Raw genomic sequence first — 23914 nt, 5'->3', positions numbered from 1 at the left:
ATGGCTGAAGGCCTTTGGGGCCCCGGGGGCTATCCCAGCACTGGGCTCTAAGCGTCAGAACTTGACTTTAGAAACAAACATTCTGATCACTGGATCTCAGTCTAGCTGGCTTCTTTGTGAGCCTATGAAACTTGTTTGATGCATTGAAAAGCATTCTGAGAAGCAGCCCCGAAGCCTTACCAGGCTGCCAAAAGGGGCCCTGCATGCAGAAAGGTTAGGAATTCCGGATCCGTTCAGAGGGCCCCCCAGAAATCACAATTGAACTAATGGACAGCCAAATCTAGAGATGGGAGGTTCTGGGTTCAAATCTGGCCTCAGACACCTCCCCGCTGTGTGATCCTGGACAAGTCACTTGACTCCTATTGCCTAGCCCTTAGGGCTCTTCTGCCTTGGAGCCATACACAGTACTAATTCTAAGATGGAAGGTAAGGGAACTCCAAAACACAGCTTTCTGATAACTGTTTTTCAATCTCATTGGCTTCTTTCCTAATCACATGCATTTAAAAACTAAGGCGACAGCTAGGTAGCCTCTCAGGGGATAGAGTGCCGGGTTCAGTCAGGATGCCCTGAATTCAAGTCTGGCCCTAACCACTTCCTAGCCGTGCGTCCTGGACAAGTCACTTGGCCCCGAGTTGCCTATGGTCTTGGCTGCTCTTCGGTCAGAATTGACACGAGGCAAGGGGCTTAAAGACTATCTGGGAAAGGGTCCCTCTGAGAGGGGTCACCAGCTGCCAGATGGAGAAGGCATCTTAGAAGTCATCAAGTCCAAACCTTACGTTGTACATAGAAGGGAACGGAGGCAAAAAAGGGTAAGTGATTTGTGCCGGGGTGACCTAGCCACTAAGTATCCGAGGCAGCATTTGCACCCAGGGCTGGGGCCCCATCCACAGTGCCAGACACAGGGAGGTGGAGAAGGGAAAGCACTTTAGGGGGGGGGTCAGGGGAAGGTGTGGGGGCGTTCATTCAAGACTGCCAAGGGGGAGGGAGAGCCAAGGTTAGGACGCCGGGGCAAAGGGAGCCTAGATGAGAAGAAAGAGGCAGCAGAGAAGGAGTCCCGGCCGGCCGGGAGGAAGGCCAGGGTCCCGTCAGAGGGCTGCAGGGTTACAAAGCCTTCCACACCTGTGATCTCATGAGAGGTAGGCGGGAGGTGCAGACAGGGAGGGGAAGCATCATCCCATTCTACAGATGAGCAAACAGTCAAGAGATGAAGTCACAGGTGAGGAAAAGGGCACGCTGGCAAGATGGGCAGGGGCCGGGTGCGAGTACGAGGCGACTCTGCCCGTGGTTGGCCTTGCCACCGGAGCCTGCCAGAGGGAGAAGACGTTCTCCATGAGAGGGCTCCTGTGTGGACAGTCACAGACGGCCACAGGCACCTTTGGGAAGGTTGGCTCAAGGTTTCTTGCTTCTTGAGGCACTTTTAAGAAAATGCCAGGTATGTGTGACCCTGGGCAAGTCACCTGACCCCCATTGCCTAGCCCTCACACTCCTCCGCCTTGGAACCAATACACAGTACCGCTTCTACAAGGGGAGGTAAGGGTTAAAGACTAAAACAGACAATGCCAGGCGGTGCTCGGTGCCCAGGCTTGCCAGAGCTCCTGACTCCCCTCTGGGGCAGCTAACCCTCACAACCACTCACCTCACAGGAGTCAGAGCTCGAATGCACCTGAGAGAAGGTCTATGCCGGCCACTCTTAACCTCTTTTGAGCCGGGCCTTCCTCCGTCACTTTGGTGACACCCACGGACCCCGTTTCAGAATAATTTTTAAAATGGATAATGAAAAAGAGACGCTACATTTTATTTAAAGGCTAGTGAAAATAAAGACGGATTTTCCCCTGAAAACCCCGGGTTAAGCATCTCCTAACTCATGCCTTGAATCCTTGTTCCTCTCCCTGTACAGATAAGGAAACTGAGGCCCGCGGTGCCCGACATGACTCAAGGCCCTACACGGAGAAGCACGCACGCGGGCCTTCGCTATTCTGACCCCGGATCCTCTGTTCTTTTCAGGATAGGGTCCCTGACGCTGCTAGCCAGTGACCAGAGAGACCTGGGAACAAGGACTCCGGGGTCTCCCGCCCAGAAACATCATCCCGGACATTCATTTCTCCTTTCAGAGACTCAGAGATGGCGCGGAACACGGGGCTCTTCGGCGGACTGCGGAGGCCGCAGTTCTCGTGGGGGTTCTGCTGTGAACCACCCCTGATCTTTGGCGCGTCCCTCACCCAAACCAGAGGGGCAGCGGGGAGGCGCGCTGGGGGCAAGAAGATTCCAGGCCTAGCGGTGGGACCCTGGGCACGTCACTCCCACCTGTTTGCCTCGGTTTCCTCACCTGTCAGATGAGCTGGAGAGGACAGGGCCGACACTCCAGGGAAACTCCAAAGGAGCTCCGGAAGAGTTAGACACAACTGAAAAGTGATGAGGAGAAGAGCGCCGGCCTGGATCGAAAGAGTCCTCCTCGTCTTGGGCCTCCGCAGCGGACTACTAGCGAAGCCCGACTCAGACACCCAGGAAGCGTGGAATAGTAGCATTGACCCTGGGCTCGGCGCCAGTTCCGCCCGTCATCTTCCCCTTCGGAGCATCTGTTTCCTCTGCCACCTCCAGGTCCCTTCCAGCTCCAAACCCTATCATCCTGCTGGGCAAGCCTGGCTGCCCAGTACTGGATGGAGCTGCCTCTTTATCAGGAGGCCCAGCGCCCAGTCCAGTGGGCCTGGAGCCCACTCTGAGGGGCACGGCCACTTCCACACCCACTCCACTGGGCCGGAGCCGGGGTGGCACGACAGCGAGGCGGTCGCTCCCTGCCAGGCACCGGCCAGAGCGGGAGGAAACAGCCACGTTCAGACCGGTGAGGTCCTGGCATCCCGAGCGGAGTGACTCGCCCTCCCGTCCACTCTTGCCATCGGCGCGTCGTGATTCATCCAAACAGGAAGGGGAGGCTGCACAAACACAACACCCCGTGTGTAAGGCTTCAGGGGGGCCCGGCTCATCTCTAGCCCCAGACCGTGCCATCCACGGGCGCCTGGCATTTCAACATCGGAGCATCTCTTCCTCCCCCTGAGGCTCTGATCCTGGCCGGGATGCAGGCTCCTGCCATGGGGGAGGCAGGAGGCTCTGATGTCATGAGTCATTGACACGGCGATGCAAATGAAGGATTTGAATGTGTTTTTTAAGGGATGGAGAGGGAGGGAGCAGAAGGGAAATTTGGGGGTTCCTAAGATAATTTTGGCTCTTTCCTGGCCCCGTACTAAAGAGGAACTGAAGATGTACCTCATGAGGACTAATCATAAAAATAATAATCAGAGGGGCAGTGAGGTGGCTCTGTGGATAGAGCACCAGGCCTGGAGTCAGGGGGACATGGGTTCAGATCTGGCCTTAGCTCATTCCCTAGCTGTGTGACCCTAGGCAAGTCATTTAATCTCAGATCTTGTCCTTCTGTCTTAGAGTTGTTTAAGACAGAAAGTAACAATGACTAATAGGGAAGCATGCTTTGCAGGACAACAAAAAAAATTAAAAATAAAATAAAAAAAGACAAAGTACCTGAAAGGATGTATGACAAGGAATGCTCTCCGCCTCCAGGGAAAGAATCCTTAGAGTTGTCTTTCCCATCAGTGTATCTTTGATTTTCATTAGGGGTTTTAGTTATGTATAAGTGTACTTTTACAGTGACCAAATGGAAGTGTATTTTGCATGACAATAAAATAAAAGTAAATAGCAAAAAAAGACAGAAAGTAAGGATCTATTAAAAATAAGTGCATATAGTACTTATTATCTTCCAAACACTGTGCTAAGCACCTTTAAATTATTATCTCTTTTGATCCTTACAACAACCTGGGGTGGGGTGGGGGATTAGGTATTAGTATTATTTCCATTTTACAGATGAAGCAAACTGAGGCAAATCAAGGTTAAACAACTTGCCCAGAGACATATAGCTTATAAGAACTAAAGGGTGAATTTGAACTCAGGGTCTTTGATTCTATCTTTCTGATTCTGTGTTCTTTTTTTAAACCCTTCCCTTGCATTTTAGAATCAATACTGTGTATGGGTTCCAAGGCAGAAGAGCAGTAAGGGTTAGGCAATGGGGATTAAGAGACTTGCCCAGGGTCACAGAGCAAATAAGTGTCTGGCCAGATTTGAACCCAGAACCTCCTATCTCCAGGCCTGGCTCTCTACCTACTGAGCCACCTAGATAGCTCTGATTACTGGATTTTCAAAGGATTTCTTCTAGGGGCCTCTGGGTGTTTGAATGTCAAAGACCTTGGAAGTTCAGGAAATGGCAGATTCCATCCATCCATTATGTTAGATAGCATAAATCTATAGTGGGCATCTGAGGCCTTATTCTTGGGCCTTGAATAACCTCTGCACTTGGAATATTGCCATGGGAACTCTGGGAAATACCGATCTACGATAATTCATTTTAAAAATTCTCTACCTGGAAGGGATACTCCCCACCCAATCTCCTTATGAGTTTATCTGCAGGAGAAAGCACCCAGAGGATTCTGAATTTTGTGTATGTCTGCAATGTAGTGCGCTCTCATCACCTTGAAAATTACATTTCACTAGTCCAATGCATAAGCACAAAGGCACTTGACAGTCCCCGAGTACTTGGGAGGAAGGAGAATGAAATTACAAATAGAAATGTCCACTTCTGCTCTCTGGGTCCAGGGCTGTGCTTCACCAGCTGACCCACTTGTGGCCAAAAGCCGCCCCTGCAGCCCTGACATGAAATTGTGCCTCCCCAGAGCCTCTCTGTGGCCAAAAGCAACCCATCTGGACCTAGTCAAAGTCAGCATCCCCTGCCAATCATTGAGCTTCAGAAAGTCACCTTGAGAGGTGGGTGGTTGGGTGGTGGGGGGAAGGAGCACTAAAGTGGGAGTCAAGACAGTTCGAGTTTGATTTCCAATCCTTGTGTGTGCCAGGGGAGGGGGGGGTGCTGAGGAGCCTGATACCTCTCCAGGGTATCGTCTCCTCTCTAAGAATAACGTCAACAGCACTAAGAACAGGACTACGAAGAGTGGGAGTAGTAATAATAATAATGGAAGAAAACGCTTTGAAGGTAGAGGGACCTAGCAGGGGAGATAATAAGGAAGAGGACCCAGGAGGAGTCTGTAGCATCTCTACCGTCCTGTCTGTCACGGTAGCTCCTGGATTACACGGGGTGTCTTGAAAGGACCGGTGCAATTTAAAGCTATGAAAGCGGATGCCTGCAGGAAGACTTTTGGGACACTGTATAGAGAAGGCAATGCAATACGGTTGGACCAAGGATATATTTAGTGAGTCTGACAAGAAGTTGGCATCCTGACATTCATTCTACTACAAAATGCAATTTAGTTATCCACCTGTGCAACAGTCCACAGAACACTGGATACAAAGGTGTAAACAGCAGGATGGAAATTGTCCCAGGACCATTTCTATTTGAAGCTACTCTTTGCCACATACTCTCCCATCTAGTGACACAGCCTCCTGGCTGTTCCCCAAACAAGGCAATCTCTCTCTCAGCTCTGACCATTTTCTGTGGCCGTGTACCATGTCTAGAGTGTTCGCCCTTCTCTGCTCCCTCTGATGACCGACCTTTCTGGCTTCCTCTAAGTCCCAACCAAAATCCTCTCTTTTCCAGTCTTCCTCCACCCTTCTTCACTCCACTACTGTACCTCTTGTTAATTATTTCCCATTTATCTTGTTTGAAGTTGGGTCTGAATATACTTGTTTGTACACTGTCTCCCCCACTAGATTGTAAGCTCTTGGAGGGCAGTGATGGTCTCTTGCCTCTTTTTATATATCCCCAGAGCTTTAACGCTGTGCCTGGCACATAGTAGGTGCTCAATGAATGTTAATTGATGGACTGAACCTGCTAGAAAAAAGATAAGAACAAAACAATAGTTACTAATACTAAGACTCTCTATTTTACATGAACTCACATGACAAATTTCCCTATTACAAATATAAAACTCCTCCCTCCGTTTTCCTTGAGAATTCAACATATAAACCATAATGGATCCTTCTAGTGTTGGTATAAAGCACTTCTGTTCATTCATGCTACAATCCAGCCAAAGAGGTGTTCTTTCTGTCCCTGGCACACAAAATCACACCTTGCCTCTGTCTTTGCATTGGCTGTGGCCCATCCCTGAGAAAGTGTTCTTGCCTCAGGGGCTCGGCTCCCACACCACCTTCCACATGAGACCTTTCCTGATCCCCGAGCTCTTAGCGTGTCCCACTCAAATCACTTTGTAATTATTTTGGATATTGTTATCCAGTAATTTCCAGTCATGATAGAGCAGAGACGTAGCACAGTAGATGGAGTGCCAAGGCTGCATTTTCCTAAATTCAAATTCAGCCTCAGACACTTAGTAGCTATGTAACCCTGGGCAAGTCACTTCCTCCTGTTTGCCTCAGTCTCCTCATCTGCAAAATGAGAAGGAAATGGCAAAACATTCTGGTATCTTTGCTTAGATACATGACTGAATAACACCAAAAATGCTTAGTTAGTATAGCGTCTGGTACCTAGTACACCCGTGGTAAATATTTGTTGATTATCTTAGACAAAACTGTTGTTGCCCACCATCACCAGATATTATTTTAACCCATAAAAACTTATGAATGATCTGAGTAAATGATATTGTTATGCTAAATATTTATAATCATGAAACTGCATGGTGTGGACAGTTTTCAAAAGAGACCTAAGAAAAGAAATCCAAGCCCATGTAGATTAAGTCCATCATCTTATCTGTCATGGGGGCTTTTTAAAAAACCCTTTTCTTCTGTCTCAGTATCAATTCTGAGACAGAAGAGCACTATGGGCTAGACAATGAGAGTTAAGTGACTTGCCCAGGGTCACACAGCTAGGAAGCATTTGAGGTTAGATTTGAACCCAGGACCTCCTGACCACAAGTCTCGAATCTCTGTCCACTGTGACACCTAGCTGTCCCTGTTACTGGAGTTTTCCTGAAGAGGTTTTCAGTGAGCCTACAGAGGATAAATTCACAAACCAATACTTTTTATACAATTCAACAAAGGCAATTATTTTATACACTGTGCAATAGTCTAAGCATTTTTTTAAAAAGCAGAATAGCAATTTATCTATAGATCATTTCTATTTGTATGTTATTAAGTGTAATGAGAATGTGAAAACAGAGAAAATAATCTGACCCTTCTTTTTTGTTTGGTGTTGTTCAGCTGTGTCTGACATTTTGTGACCTCCATTTGGAGTTTTCTTGGCATTTAGGTTTGCCATTTCCTTCTCCAGCCCATTATTTTACAAATGAGGAAACTGAGGCAAACAATGTTAAGTGACTTGCCTAGGGTCACACAACTTGAGTCTGAGACCAGATTTGAATTCACAAAGATGAGTCTCTGTGCTTCCAGGTCCAGCGCTTTATCTAATACACCACCTAGCTGGGAATGTCCTGCGTGGCATCACTCCATGCTTCCTGTGGCTCCCTCATGTAGGGATGTGTATTGGCCATTCATCTATAATTTATAGAGGTGGTTGGCTGGGACACTGAGAGATTTAATGACATGCCCATGGTTACAAATCTAGTTTGTGTCAGAGGCAGGACTTGAACTCAGACCTTCTTGACTTCACTGCCAGCTCTCTTTGACTTACACAACACTATACCTTGATGTTACTTTATTTATTATATTTGCAAGGCATATATGATCTCATTTGAGCCACATAACAACCCTGTAAGGTTGGTATTATCATTCTTATTTTATAGATAAGGAAACTGAAGCTGAAAGAGATTAGTTGACTTGCTAAGTCACATAGGTATAAGTATCAGAGGTAGAATTTAAACCCAGGACTTTCTGATTATTAGTCTAGCCCTCTATCCTTTAGGCCAGTGCATCTCAAACTTTTTAGGCTTTGGATTCTCTTATACTCCTTTAAAAAATTATTTTTCCCTTATTACATATAAAAACAATATCTTAAACTTTTTTTTTTTAGGTTTTGAGTTCCAAATTCTCTCCCTTCTGAAAATTCTCTTATATTCTTTTTTTAAACCCTCACCTTCTGTCTTGGAATTAACACTGTGTATTGGTTCTAAGGCAGAAGAGTGGTAAAGGCTAGGCAATGGGGGTCAAGTGACTTGCCCAGGGTCATACAGCTGGGAAGTGTCTGAGGCCAGATTTGAACCTAGGACCTCCCATCTCCAGGCCTGACTCTCAATCCACTGAGCTCCCCAGCTACCTAGCTGCCCCAATTCTCTTATATTCTTATACATTATTGAGGATCCCAAAGAGTTTTTGTTTATATAGGTTTCATCTATTCATGTTTACAGTGTTAGAAATGTAAATGTCTTAGAAACACTACTAATAGTTTTGAAAGTGAAAATGGTTCTGACCTCAAGAAATAGTGTTGATTGGATGCTCAGGGGCCCATGGATGGCACTTTGAGAAACGATGCTCCCTGCAAACAGGGTGATCGGATTTGATGATTTCACAAAGGGTCCCTTTTCAGCTCGTACACTGTTCCTTAGGCAGCATCAAGGGACACCAGCTCTATCTCCAATTCCTTGGCTTCCTAGCTCTTGGGCCCTCTGAACCTCAGCTTCCTCATCTCTAAAATGAGGGGAAATAGGTGCTCAGGATCCTTCCTGCTCAACGTCCTCTAATCCTCCAGTTCTAAGGGACCTTTCCGCCCTACCATTCTATGATCTTTTTCTTTTTTCTTTTTTAACCCTTACCTTCTGTCTTAGAATGAATACTGTATATTGGCTCCAAGGCAGAAGAATGGTAAGGGATAGGCAATGAGGGTTAAGTGACTTGCCCAGGGTCACACAGCTGGGAAGTGTCTGAGACCAGATTTGAACCCAGGACCTCCTATCTCTAGGCCTGACTCCCCATCCACGGAGCGACCCAGATGCCCCCCCCCCCCATTCTATGATTTTCTAAGTGACTGACATCTATTTCTGTCTCAGGGTTTCATTTCTTCCTGGAAGGTAGCGAGTGCAGGTGTGTGTTTATCCACGTGGAATGCATGTTTACACTTACAGAAATTACCATTACCCTCCACAAGGAATATAAAAAGAAATGATGATGACCAGGTTCTTTTCTACCTTGGTAATTACTTTCAGCTTGGGTTCCCTCTCTCTTCCCCACCTCCCCACAGATGTATAAACGGTTCCTACATGTTACATCCCTGTCATTAGTAGGTGAAGAACTCCTTATTAGCACTCCTTGGAGACGGCTTGAAGCTCACAATTATTTGGGAAACATGTTCTGGTAGCTGGGTGAGAGCATTTGAAGCAATTTTACCAAATAACCGGCTAAATTTAGAAATGTGAGTCAAGAGAATTAGAATGACAGGTCCATTCCTAACCCGGTGTTTGCTGTGAAATCTAATTAGCAGCTTGAAATAGACTGTAAAGGGGTAGAAGACGCTCCTGCCGCCTGATAGGTCAGAAGTAGTCCTGGAGCTGTGACCAATTTTCCATGGAGAGACACGACGAGAAGCCTCTCCGCTATTAGGAATTCACCGCATCACCAGATACGCTAATGGGTTCGTTGGAAGGAGAGGGAGAAGCGGAAGCTAAGACCATGACAGTTGGGACAGAGCCGAGGAAGTCGGGGGAAGGGGGACCAGTCAGTGATCCAGTCAGTGCACCTCCTGCCTGGGGACGCCCATGCCATCGGCCTTGTGAACACGTACCAGATTCTGAACTGGTGACACAGCCAATTGCCTCCATCCTTCAGATGAGGGTCCTGAGACATCCGCAGACCATTTGGCTCCGCACCACCAGGAGAGACACGGTTCTTAGGCTCACTCGTGGGGGCTCTCCCCTAAGGATCGCCAACCCTGAAGAGCCCAGGCTGGAAAGCTTAAGGAGTATTGGGGGGATATTTTGAGCCTTGCAGAGGGGCAGTCACTTGCAATGGCAAGGAGAGGCTGATGCTAACACTTGGAAACACTTGGTTACTAGATGGTGCAATAGGGCCGGCACTGGTTTTGGAATCAGGAAGATTCATCTTCCTGAGTTCAAATCTGGTCTGTGTGACGCCAGGCAAAAGGCACATAACCTTGGTTGCCTTAACAAAATAAAGTCTTCTTGTCCAACTTTCTCATCTGTAAGATGAGGAAACCGAGTCTTGGAGATTTATCCAAGTGATTGAGGTGAGGTTTGAACCCAGGTCTTCTGACTCCAGATTGCTGTTTTGATTATATTATATTGCCTCTGACTCTTATAAGTAAATGGAGTGAAGTGTGATTTGAAGGGCACCCAGAAGCCCCAACCCCAAATTCTCTCCTAGCTCTGCTTGCTAAGGTGCCTGAAATTCTATCATTTCAACCCCAAAACACTTCTTTCAGAAAATGACATTATCTGATATTAATAATGATATTAATGAAAATTAATGATATTAAAGGAAAATGTGTGGGTGGTGACATAATGAGCTAAAGTGGTGTGTATCAGAAGCTATCTTTGGGCCAGGGGGGCAGCTAAGTGGCATGGCGGATAGAGCGCTGGACCTGAAGTCAGGAAGACTTCTGCCAGAGTTCAAATCTAGCTTCAGAGGCATATTGGCTATGCCATCCTGGGTAAGTCACTTAATCCTCTTGCCTCAGTTTCCTCGGTGCCTGAAATTCTATCATTTCAACCCCAAAACACTTCTTTCAGAAAATGACATTATCTGATATTAATAATGATATTAATGAAAATTAATGATATTAAAGGAAAATGTGTGGGTGGTGACATAATGAGCTAAAGTGGTGTGTATCAGAAGCTATCTTTGGGCCAGGGGGGCAGCTAAGTGGCATGGCGGATAGAGCGCTGGACCTGAAGTCAGGAAGACTTCTGCCAGAGTTCAAATCTAGCTTCAGAGGCATATTGGCTATGCCATCCTGGGTAAGTCACTTAATCCTCTTGCCTCAGTTTCCTCACCTGTAAAATGAGCTGGGAAAGGAAATTTATCTTTGCTACTCTATCTGCCAAGCAAATCCCAAATGGGGTCGTGAAGAATTGGACACAACTGAAACGACTCAACCACAGCAACCGAGGGATGCAGACCCCCTACTTGATCCTTCTTGCTTTAGCATCAGGGGCTTGGTGAAATCCCTTTAGTGGCACAGTATTTTGGAAAGAGCCCTGGATTTGGAGTCTGGGAACCTGAGTTCCAATCCTGGAGAAGTAAAGAAGGGAAGGAAACATTTATTAAACACCTATTATGTGCTAGACACTGGGCTAAGCACCTTACAAATATGATGTCATTTGATGCTCACAACAAAGCTGGTAGGTACGCTTATTATTCCCATTGTACAGTTGAGGAAACTGTGACAAACAGTATTTAAATTACTTACATGGGGTCATACCATCAGTAAGTATCTGAGGATACATTTGAACCCAGATCTTTCTGATTCCAGGCCCAGTTCTCTATCTACCAAACCACCGAGCTCAGTCAATCAATCAATATTTATTTCTTTTTAAACTGCAACCTTCCTTCTTAGAATCAATACTGTGTATTGGCTCCAAGGCAGAAGAGTGGTAAGGGCTAGGCAATGGGGGTCAAGTGACTTGCCCAGGGTCACACAGCTGGGAAGTGTCTGAGGCCAGATTTGAACTTAGGACCTCCTGTCTCTAGGCCTGGATCTCAATCTACTGTACCTCCCAGATGTCCCCTCAACAAATATTTATTAAGCACCTACTATGCGCCAAGTATACAAATCAACAGGGACACACCCCAAAAAGTTCAAGATTGTCCTTGCCCTCAAGGAGCTTATAATCTATCTGTACATATGCTATTTTGGGCATATCATTTAGGCTCTCTGAGCCCCAAGTTCCTTTTCTCTCTTATACTGTATATCACAGAAATCACAGACGTTGACACTAAGCTTGCACCTTGCTCAAAATCAGACAATTTACTCTACTATTTCATAAAGCTCTCCTAAGATTAGGTCCAAATGGACGTATGGTTTAGACTTAAAGTGTGATCTCATAAACAAATTAAGGGAGCATAGAATAGTCTACCTTTCAGATCAATTTATTGATAAGGGAAGAATTTATGACTAAATAAGAAATAGATAACATTATGAGGTGTAAAATAGGCAATTTTCATTATATTAAATTTAAAACTGTATAAACAAAAATAATGCAGCCAAGATTAAAAGTGTAAACAAGAAGTTATCATTTGCTTTACAATATGCCCAATTAAATACTTCAGTTTTAAAAAAATCTAACCCTATTCTCTGTGTCTTAATTTATCAATTCATGACATCTAGACCTAAAGAGGAGTTGATTTAATAAAATGCTTTCTTCTATAGAAATCATTTGCAATTAGCATCATTTCATATTTAAGGTTTTTCCAAAAAATTCTATGAAGTAAAAATTAAAAGATAAATGATTTGTAGATTTCAAATATGAAATAAATTTATTGACGTTCAAAAAAAAAAAAGGGTGTTGGACTGTTGTCCTTTGTCCATTTTTGAAGAGGACCAAAGACATCACCAGGATAACTGGCAATGGCCTGGGATGCAGAGAATGACCCTGGGGTCTTCAATGTCTGCTCTAGGCACTCAACAGCACCAGATTAACCAGGGTCACTTTTCTAGTAAGGATCTGAGACAGGATTTGAACTCAGATCATACAAATCTAGACCCAGCACTCTATCCACTGAGCCATGTAGCTGACTCCTTTGAGCACATAGTAGATGCTTATTAAATATTTGTTGAATGTTAAAAATGACTAAGATAGGACCTCAACCTTCCCATGGACAGAATGCTAAGGAAAACTGTTAGATTCAGATGAAGGCGAGACTTGGGTTCAAATAATGCTTCTGATTGTTACAAACTATATGAACACAAGCCTGTCGCGGATCATCTCTGACCTTTGGTTTTCCTCATCTGTCAAAAAGGGAGAAAATAATGCCTGTAGTGCCTCCCTCATGGGGTTGTACTGAATGAGGTAAGTGACACGAACTTTGAAGTACTGTTTAAATATAAACAATTCTTACTCCAGATCTCACAGCCTAAAAGGGAAGATAAAATGTGGGAACATAGAAAAAGGACACAAAGCAAAAAAATCTGAAAGTGCAATCCTACAGGTAGAGTCCTGGAAAAATGTGGGAGAGATGGGAATGACTTCCTATTGGGAAAGGGGGGAGCCAAAGAAGCTTTCAGGGAGAAGGCAGCACGTAAGGTGGGTCTCAAGTCAGGCATCAGTGTTTTTGGCACTGTGTTATGGAAAAGAGGCAAATTATTAAAAATCATGTTATCTAAAAATACTGACAATGAAAAATTCAAATTAATTTAACTTAAAAAGAGAGGTAAATTATTAAAAATCATAAAATAATTTTTAAAAATTTACCTTGTTTCACAAGGTGAAATTGGGAACTTTGTTTAAACAAAACAAACACACAAACAAACAAAAAACAGCTTCCAGATTTTCCCCTGAGCTCTGACCAGAAGAGCACAATCTCCCCCATATTCTCTCCCTTTATCCCTGACCCTGAATGATGGATGATCCCTAATGCTTACAGGGATCATGCCAAGGTCCAGGAGCTACCTCATCAAGAGCAGAAACATCCTCATGCATCCACTGCATGTGACTCAGTTACTCAGAAAAACAGGTCCAGATACTTCAGGGAAATATTCAATCCTGGAGGTTGGGAAGGGGGAAAAGGAAGGTGTTGCTCTTGTGCTGCTTCAGACTCTTTGGGACCCCATTTGGGGTTTTCTCAGCAAGATACTGGAGTGGTTTGCCACGGCCACCTTTTAAACCATTACGCTTCTTTAGCTCATTTGACAGATGAGGAAACTGAGGCAAACGGGGTGCAGTCACACAGCTCTGAGTGTGTGGAGTCTGAGGCTGGAGTTGAACTCATGAATACAGATCTTCCTGATTCCGGTCCCACTTTGCTACCTAGCTGCCCAGGCTTCCACAGCTAGTAAGCGTCTGGGGCCATGTTTGAACTTGGGTCCTCCAGATTCTAGGTCCCATGCTCTGCGCAATATGGCACCGCCTAGCGGATGTCAGGTGGAAAGACTCCTACACAGGCCAGCATCTCTTGGGCTACTTGGAGAGTTTGAGAGCGCTCCCAGGAGCGCTGGGAGGCTGAATGAGCTGCCCAGGGTCGCCGCCAATATCCTGTTAGAGGCAGGACTTGAACCCAGGCATTCCTCACGTCCAGGCCAATTCTCTATCCGCTCTGCCATGCTGACTCTTCAATGGTAAGAATGATCTGATTACACTTTCTACAGTAAGAGGCGGAAAGTGGAGATAATAATCAGATGGGCAGAATAACAGCAAGGAAAAGTATACTGCCTGACCGGATGGCTGAAAAGCATGGGAAGCACAGTCTGGGGTCAGCTAGATAACCGTGAGCCAATGTGTAATAATAATAATAATAATAGTTAACATTTATATAGTGCCTTCTATGCACCAGGCACTGTGCTAAGCCTATTACAAATATTCTCTCATTTGATTCTCACAACAACCCTGGGTTGTGGGTGCTATTATCATCCCCATTTTACAGAAGAAGAACACTGAGGCAGACAGAGGTTCTATACTAACCTTGCCTAAGGTCACAAAGCTGGGAGTGCCTGAGGTGGAATTTGAACTCAGGACTCATGGTGCCACCTAGAACATTGTTAGTCACTAAGCCACAAACATCATGAGGCCAGGATGGTGTCTTACCTATGCTTTGATTCATGCTGGCTGCTTGGCACAAAGACCTCCTACATTAGACATTTAGTAGATAGTTTAAAAATGATTACAGAGACTGCCTTAATGCCCAGAAATCCACCCACGGTCCTTTCAGTAGGGCTCTCTTCCTCTTCAGATGAACATGTATTCCTGTATTTCTGCACACGCCGGGTCTCCCGGGAGGACACAAGCCCACGGAGGACGGGGGTAGCAATCCCATAGAGGTGTGCTGGCTGAGCACTTCTGTCCTTTCTTCAGCAGAGAAACCCCCCAGATCTTCTCAGTTTCTGTGGGGGGCCTGAGGAATCAGACCTGTGTGGGGCCCCACCTTCCCTTCTCCCCCAGCCCACCTGATTCTCAGTCAGCGAGCAGGGAGTTGGCAGGCCCCTTCCTCAAACATCTGGCCTCCCACCTGGCCAAACACAGCTGGAGGGGCAGGTACCTGCGCCATCCCTGGGGCTGGCCTGGGCAACCGACTTAAGCGCAGGAGGGCTCCCTGTAACGAGTCTGGGAATACCGCCCTGCAAATAGCAGCCCAAAGTCCTGGGAAGCCAGAGCGGGACACCAAGCATCGGGTCAGGACCTCAAGGCAATATGGACTTGTGTTGCCTACCTAGGCTGCGAACTGGAGGTGGGGTGAGGGCTGGTACTAGATGCTGATAAAATCAAGATGTCAGCATTGGGGGCAGCCAGGTGACTCAGGGGATTATGAGTCAAGCTAGAGATGGGAAGTCCTGGATTCAAATTTGACCTCAGACACTTCCTAGTTGTGTGACCCTGGGCAAGTCACTTCACCCCCATTGCCTAGCCCTTACCACTCTTCTGCCTTGGAACCAATGAAGAGTATTGATTCTAAGGGGGAAGGTAAGGGTTTAAAAAAAATATGTTAGCACTGGACCAGCCTAGAGGTACGGCCTGAAGTTATTCCCTTTAAGCCCAGTTCCTGGCACATGTGAGGCATTTAATAGATGTTTACTGAATTGGATAGATGGCAGACTCTCAGTGGGCAACGTGCTCGTCCCCCTGATGATGAAGCCCAGTGCTTTGCATCTGGTAGGTCCTAATCAATGGAGGGTTGTTACAACAATAAGTGCTAGCACAGGGATAACAGGAGGCTGGGCAGGGCCAATATCTATCTACATAGAGAGAAAAGATTGGGTTCCTACCCTTGAGGAACTTGGGTGAAAGAAAAAATCTCCCTGTCTCTGTCTCTTCCTCTCTCCCTCTCCCCTCCTCCTCCTCCTCTTCTCTCTCTCTGTCTCTTTCTGTCTTCCCCCTCCCTCTCTCTTCCCCCTCTCTCTGTCCTTTCTCTGCCTCTGTCTCTCCCTCCCTCTCTCTCTCTCTGTCCTTTCTCTCTCTCTGCCTGTCTCTGCCTGTCTCTGTCTCTGCCTGTCTCTGTCTCTCCCTCCCTCTCCCCCCTCTCTCTCTGTCCTTTCTCTCTCTCTGCCTCTCTGTCTGTCTCTGTCTGTCTCTCTGTCTGTCTCTCTCTCTGCCTGCCTGTTTCTCTCTGCCCATCTCTCTCTTTCCTTCCCTCTCTCTGCCTGTCTGTCTCTGTGTCTCTTTGTCTCTCTCTCTGCCTCTCTGTCTGTCTCTGTCTGTCTCTCTGTCTCTCTGTCTCTCTCTCTGCCTGCCTGTTTCTCTCTGCCCATCTCTCTCTTTCCTTCCCTCTCTCTGCCTGTCTGTCTCTGTGTCTCTTTGTCTCTCTCTCTGCCTCTCTGTCTGTCTCTGTCTGTCTGTCTCTCTCTCTCTCTCTCTGCCTGCCTGTTTCTCTCTGCCCATCTCTCTCTTTCCTTCCCTCTCTCTGCCTGTCTGTCTCTGTGTCTCTTTGTCTCTCTCTCTGCCTGTCTGTCTCTGTGTCTCTTTGTCCCTCTCTCTGCCTGTCTGTCTCTGTGTCTCTCTGTCTGTCCCTCATACACACATACACAACCTCTGTGGTTGAACTTTCATGCACACACATAACATATTCAAGACCAATTTCAGAAAACATAGAATTGAGCGCTACATGGTATGTGATTACAACAAACACACATATATGCTACAGGAGTGTAGAGAATATTAAAGACAATTCTTCACTTAGAATAAACGTCAATTATATTTTTCTATAGTTTTAGGTTTAGGAAGTCCCTTTCCTTAAAACAACTATCTGAAGAATTGCCTGAGAGGCTGTGAAGCAGATGATTTATCCAAGGTCACACAGCCAGGAGGCAAGGGCTCCATGCGGCAGGGTCCCCCAAAGAGGCCTTCTGACCCCAAGTTCTTTCCGACACGCTACACCCTCTCCTGTTTACGGACATGCCCATCCAGCAGCTAGGTCTTTTGTCACTAGGCTCACTGAGATGCTTCACTAAATTCAATATAGAAAAAAATAACTCTCTCCATTTGCATCATTCTCTGTTCTCAGGGCAATAGTAACCAAGGGCAGAGGTGCCATGTGCGATGTACACCTAGTAGGTGCTCAATAGAAATGTCTGCCACTTCTGATGATAAGGGGAAAGAATGTGACTTGGCCTAAAGCATCATTCTGGCTTCCACCTGTTAACTGCTGGATGTAAAGCTCCATATACCGCTCAGGCAGGCTAGGTGTGCCATTTCAATTTTGGCAATGATGCAGTACGTGGCATGAGCCCTGGTTCCCTAGCAACAGCCCCAATTAGGCAATCATGCCATTTATCAGGGTGCCAATTAATTATAATGATCTTAATGATCTTGCAATTAGATAGCACCTTTCATTCAAAGAGATTGGGGAGGGGGCATATTTCTGCAGACTTTGCTCATGGCGACCAGCAGCAAGGAAGTTCTTCCAGGTAAGGCCCTGGCTCATCCATGGGGGCCTCTTTCAGATGGCATACCTCAGACCTCTAGAAAAGCCACCATCATCTCTTCCAGAGCAGGGCTAAGCCAGGGTCATGACACCCAGCAGACACACCACTAGGGAACCTCAAAGATGTGGACGTTTAAAGCACCAGAACCAGCCACTTGAGGTTTTGGCTCCTGTGGAGTTCCTAACTCTCCTACAGCTCGCTAGCCATGCTTACAGCAGCTGGCCTCCTGTAAGATTGTTGTTTTTCCAATTTTTTTTAACCCCTCACATTCATTATTTCATGTTTCAGCTGGAAGAGATAGGTATGCAGGCATAGAAGGGGCAGAAGGATGGGTCATAAACAAAAAGAAAAAGGAAGAATAAAAGCTGCCATTTCTCTTCCCTCCAGACAATGAGCTAAGCACACTATTAGGCTGCTCTTTTACTATATGATCACTTTCCCTGCATAGGCAAGGAAGCATGTCTAAGTTACAAGGAATGTCCAGCATGAATCTGTTCTACATTCTTAATATAAACACAAAAGAATCTTGCCCGGTGGCCATCCCACTCCCACCAAGGAAAACACCGAATTCACACAATCTGACAGATACTTGCTAAACGCTTCCTACTATGTGCAAGCTACATGCTAGCTGATAAGGACAGAGAGAAAAGCCAAATGATCTCTGACCTCAAAGAGCTTGCAAGTCTAGAAGTGAGGGGGGAAGGGATATACAACAGAATCATTATCAACATAATGTTTTATTTATACAGTTGGTTTAGTGTTAAGGCTTGTAAAGTGCTTTACATACATATTACATATATTTACATGATAATAGGACATGTACACAAATAAATTCAAGATAATCTACTTTGAAACACACACACACACAAAAGAGTCTTTGCCTTAAGGAGCTGTGAAGAAAGGAGACATCTAGCTACTGGTAGGAGCTGAGCCTTGAATTTATGGTGAAACAGGGATTTTAAGAGTCAGAGGTGAGAAAGGAGTGTACCTGTCAGGGATAGGAGACAGCTTAGGTGAAGGCATAGAGATGGTCGATGGAATGACCACTTTGGATACCAGTTTGATTTGAATGGGCCGATGAGAACTATACAGAGAAAGAAACATGAAGATATCCTCCAAACTCAAAAGGACATTTAAAACTGAGTGAGGGAATGATGGGAAGGTGAACCACGATGGTGCTAGAACAAGAGCTCTGACATCTTCTAATCCCGGGGCTGCCAAATTCCTGCCCACATTCCATGAGTTAAGAATGTTTTTTTACATTTTAATTTTTATTTTAGATGGAAAAAAAATTTTAGCTGGCAGGTGGTACAAACATAGGCAGGCTGGATTTGGTCCATGGGCTGTACTTTGCAGACCTGTTTTAATCTAGAGTTTCTTAACCTTTTTTTGTGTTATGGGCTCCTTTGAAGTATGGCGAAGCGATGGATTTCTAATCAGAATAACCTTTCAATGCATTAAATAAAACATATAGGGTTATAAAGTCTAATTACATTGAAATATAGTTATCAAAACACTTTTTAAATAAAGGTCACTGAACCTCTGTCTCTTATCCAAATCTTATTCTCTTATATAGATAGTAAGAACTAGAAGAGGGGAAGTGACTTATCTAGGGTCGAATGGCCACTAAATGGGGCAGAGGCAGGATTAGAACCAAGGGTTCTTGCCTCTCCCTGACTGCCTGCTTGTTTCAGGCTATCCTGCACAGCAGCCACATGCTCGCTTCTATACTGGCTACTGGCCCATCATGGACAATCAGCTGTCTCCTCTTCCTATTCTTTGAAAGAGATACTCTGTGGAGTCGAGATTCACAAAACAAACTCATAGCAACAGCAGGAACTCCAAGGGACCTCAGCAATCTTTCACTTCTATTCCTTCAGTTTAGTTGAGGCAAATGAATCTCTGACGGTTCAAATGACTTGCCTACCACCACATAGTTGGTAAGAAGCCAAGCTGGAATCCAAATACAGATCGCCTCACTCCATCTCCACCTCTCTTTCCCCATGTCAGGCTGTTATATTAAAAACTTCATGTGATCAGGGTTGAAAACAAACCACCCAAACACAAAAGCAAACCCCTCTAAGTTCAAATGTCGAACATCACTCCAGATGCCCGCCATCGCCACCACAAATCCATGTTGACCCTTCTGTGCCTGAGGGTAACTTCACAGAACCATTTATGCACACAAACTACCCGGGGAAGGAAGATACTTTATGTGTAAATGTCTCACATTTCATTAGCCAAGCCCAGCACCATCATCCTTCCAGCTGCTTATTAGAACATTAAATTACACACTGGGACAGGTTGTTTTGAATTATTTTTCTCTCTTCCACTACACAGGGTAAGTGAATAGAGGGAAGCTGCCCTTCAGTGAGGTTCTCCATCCCCTCCCCTTATTTAATGAATGGATTTAATTTAATTAAAACTCTCCCGTGATTCTGCAATAGTTTGTATAGTTGCAGGAAGAACTTTCCTTTTCTGTGAACAAGATAAGAATAAATGCTCACTTCTAAAAGCAGAGGTTCAGGGGGTGGGGCTCTCAAAAGGAAGCCTTTTTTTTTTTTACCTGCTTAGGCTTCATATGGGCATTTTAGCTCCTACCCCGAGGAGTTCACCCTAAACAAGAAGAGTATCTTTCAGCAACTCCCCTTTCGCAAACCCCTGGCCATAAAGAGAGGAGAGGGGAGAATGGGGAGGGCTAGAGGAGGGAAAAGGGCAGATGGGGTGGAGAGAGGTTTTACCAGTATGCACAGATGTGCAAATACCCAGATTCACACATAAGCTGAATTTAATTACTTAATTAATTAAATATTTACTCTTAACTGAAAAGTGATTAAAACACAAACAGAGGGAAAGAGGGAACTGAGCAGGAAAAAGGTTGGGAAATGAATTGGGGGTGGGGGGCTTGGCCGCATGAGTAACGAAAGCAGGATGGGTTGTTCTGTATTTAAATCCAGTCGGGGCACATAGGGGAAGTAAGAACGTGTGCTATTTCACAGAAAAGGAACCATAGACTTAAATTTCATTTTCTCCACGCTGGGAACCTTCTGCTTCTAAGGAACTGAGTAAAGGTATTTGAGAAGAATGCCCAAATCTCCACCCCTAAGGCTTTCTAAAACACTAGGGGAGGCGGGGGAGGGAGAGTGTCTCTCTGTGGTCCCGGGAAGACCAGACCCGGGAAACAAGCTACACATTTTAAAAACCGATATTCCCCACCGGGATCTCCTCATTCCCCAGTGGCCCTACTGTACTCCTCATTCCCGTGACTGGCCCTCGGATGTTCTTTTCAGCTTCCTACTGAGTTTAACCCCCAGAGAAGAAGGAACTGACAAAGCCGGCTCACCGAGTGCAAGCCCAGCCAGAGTCCACTCAGACTCTACTCCCCGCGTAAGCCTCGGGGCGAGAGGAGTCCAGGGGCTCGGTCAGAATCCTACCCGCTCCTGGGGCTATACCAGAGGCGGTCTAGTTTAGCTCTTTATCCCCACTAAACAAGGGACCCCAAAAAGGGAGAAGAAAAGGTGTGTGTGTGTGTGTGGGGGGGGGGAAGCATCAGTCCATTCACAAGCCACCCCGACTCCCTCCAGCGGTTTGAATTTTTCAGGCTTCAGCTCAGTATTATTTGCACCAGCAGCGTTTATGGTCCCGCAGGTCAGCCCCTCACCTCACTTGAGCGCCAGACTGCCAGCCACCTCACTGTCTTAGGACGTGGGGGGCCGATCTGAGAGGGAATGGGTTAGCCTCCCCAATGATCTGCTCCCCGCTAGGACTAAGGTTTTCCCCCCTCTCCACGCTCACCGTCCCTCCTACTACCCCATCTCCTCCACTCATACACCTGTTCCCCTCGCCACGCGTCCTCTTCCCCCCACCAGGTATTGACCCTGCTCCCCCAGGTAAGCATCCCTTAGCCTTGGGGAAGAAGAGACCTTAGATCCCATGCGGGGGCAGGGGTTCCCTGGTCCCTCATTCTCATTCCGGAGCCAGGGCGGCTTTCCCTCCCTAGCCGGGGCTGGGCTCCCGGAGTGCGCCCCACTCACCGGGGCGCAGGGAACGTTGCTGCCACTGGCACCGCCTCAGTCTCAGCCAGAGCGGGGCGCAGCCGCCTCTGCCTGTGCCGCAGCCCGCGCCGGCTGCGGGGAGCCGGCAGCTCCGAGGCGCTGCATGCCGAGGAGAGCCGCCTGGCTCAGCGCAGTGCCCGCTCCAGCTCCGGCTCCGGCTCCTTCCCCTGCCGGAGGCTCCGAGCGGCCCCAGGCACCACCACTATCGACGCCGCTGCCGCTGCTGCAGCCACTCCTCCGCCACGGCCAGGGAGGGAGAGAGAGAGAGAGAGAGAGAGGAGAGGAGAGAGAGCGAGAGAGAGCGAGAGAGAGAGAGAGAGAGAGAGCGAGCGAGCGAGAGAGAGAGAGAGAGAGAGAGAGAGAGAGAGAGAGAGAGAGAGTGTGCGCCCGTGTGTGCCCCCGCCTCCCAGCCTTGTGCGCTCTGCTCGCTCGGGAGAGTCTGGCTTTTGCAACCCGGCGGCTTTAAATACCCCGATCCCGAGGCAGCTCCGGGCACCGGCACAGCCCCAGCAGCCGCCGATCCGCGCAGCCCGCCAGCCGCCAGCCCTGCGCGGGGAGCCGGGGGGGGGGGGGGGGGGAGCAAGGGAGGAGGAGGAGGAGGAGGAGAAAGAGGTGGAGAGAGGGGAGGAGAGAAGGGAGGTGGCGATTAACCCCTGGCAGGGGGCCTCGGGCTCCCATTTCAAAACAAAAACCTGGAGGAAACAGCAGCCCGAGCCCCCCCCCCCCCAATTCTTCTTCCCCCCAATAAGTTTGATTTTTTTATTTTTTACCTCCCGGATCCCCCGCCCACGGTGACGCGGTCCCGCTGGCTGCAGGACCCAAGGACCGGCTGCCGGACCAGCTCCAGGGCTCTGAGCACTTGTTCAAAGTCCAGCCTCCGCAGCCGCCTCAGCGATGGGAGACGGGTAGTCAGACACGGCGCAGGAGCGCAGCATTTGGGGAGGGGGGGGAGGGGAGGAAGGAGGGGGAACGGTGGGCTGCCTGTGTCCCCCCCCTTCTTCTCGGGTCACTGCTCACACACAGACCCAGACCCAGGCTCCTTCTCTGTCGCGGGCGCGTGCGTGCATATACACACACACTCACACACACACACACTGCATGCACACGCGCGCATACACACATACACACAAGCACACTTACTCAGTCCTCTCACACAGCCTGCTCTGAGTTGAAACAGATGTGTTTTACTGAAATGGTAGAAATCGAGCTTGAGACACCAGGAGAGCAAATCGAGGTGGGGGAAGGGGAGGAGAGAAAGTGAAGCTGGAGAGAGCAAATAGGGTGGGGGAGGAGGAGAGAGAAGGAAGGGAAGAAAGCGAGAGAGGGAGAGCGAGAGTGAGAGAGAGAGAGAGAGAGAGAGAGAGAGAGAGAGAGAGAGAGAGAGAGAGAGAGAGAGAGAGAGAGAGGTGAGAGAGAGAGAGGTGAGAGGTGAGAAAGGGAAGCTGGAGAGACAGATTACAGGGACAAGAGACAGGACTAACTAGAAAGGGAACAGATGTTGGGAAAGGGGTTAATAGCTGTCCTGGGCCAGCCATTTATAACAAATCAAATGTGATAAAACAAGAATCCCGTTGATAAGGTTTACTCTGGCGTGAAAAGTTCTGTACAGGATAAAAAAAAATTTTTAAAAAGAAAGAATCCCCCCCTAACAGTATTAAGGAGCAATTTATGGAAGCCCCAATAAATTTCCCCAATATAATCATTATTCAAGTAGATTTATTCCCCCCCCCCCACACACGTTAATAAGTGTTTTCTTTTATCTGCTTTCAAATTGTCCTTCACCATCTGCAAACATTCCTGCCTTACTGCAGAAAACTCCTTCATTGCTCCGTACTTGTCTCTAACAACATATCATTTGCTATTAGCAATACCATCCAGAGCGACTTTCCAGTGAGATTACAAGGTTACCAATCCGGGCTCCAAGAAATTAACTCTTTTAAGCAGAAATCGCGGTCTTTGCTCCTAAAATGGCATCCAGTGGGATGGAAGGAAGAAACTACAAACCCACCTTCTCCTGGAGAAGGCACCCTCTGATTTGTATCCCTGACATTGGAACATGCATCTCCTGCATTCTGTACTCCCTTGGGCCATAAAGTCAGTCAGCATGGGCCAGAGCATCCCTGGATTAGAGACTCAGAAGGCTTGGATTCCAGACCTGGTCCTGGCCCCACTTCACAGGAGCCCCTTCCCCAAAACAAAGAAGTTGGACTAGCTGGTCTCCAAAGCCCTTTCCAGCACTACCCAGCTAGGCTGACCGTGGCTTCTTCTTCAGTCTCAAAGGCTGAAAGGATCCAGACCCAGAGACAGGGACTATTTGATTTATACCTTTTTTTTTCTCCCCCAGCAGAGAGCTTTCTGAACAGGGTATGTGGCAGCACGTATTTAATTAATGTTTTTTAATAGCTCGAGCTAGGTG

General features: G+C 47.1%; 1 protein-coding gene across 4 annotated transcripts in view; it reads right to left on the bottom strand.

The window, feature by feature from the left end:
* SULF2 (sulfatase 2) overlaps positions 1–22564 on the bottom strand; it is a 138222-nt gene extending 115658 nt beyond the window's left edge. The window contains exon 1 of one of the 4 annotated variants that reach the window (XM_056812988.1): positions 22269–22564. The gene's annotated coding sequence lies outside the window, so the exon portion shown is untranslated. Of the gene's footprint in view, positions 1–21477; positions 22066–22268 lie in introns of those variants that run through there. The other 3 variants (XM_007475775.3, XM_001379265.5, XM_007475776.3) reach the window with 3 other exon arrangements.
* Positions 22565–23914: the final 1350 nt, after the last annotated feature.

The sequence above is a fragment of the Monodelphis domestica genome, chromosome 1 (genome assembly GCF_027887165.1).
Source record: "Monodelphis domestica isolate mMonDom1 chromosome 1, mMonDom1.pri, whole genome shotgun sequence".
Lineage (NCBI taxonomy): Eukaryota > Metazoa > Chordata > Mammalia > Didelphimorphia > Didelphidae > Monodelphis > Monodelphis domestica.
The sequence above is the reverse complement of the archived record's forward strand: the minus strand, read 5'-3'. Positions and strand labels throughout refer to the sequence as shown.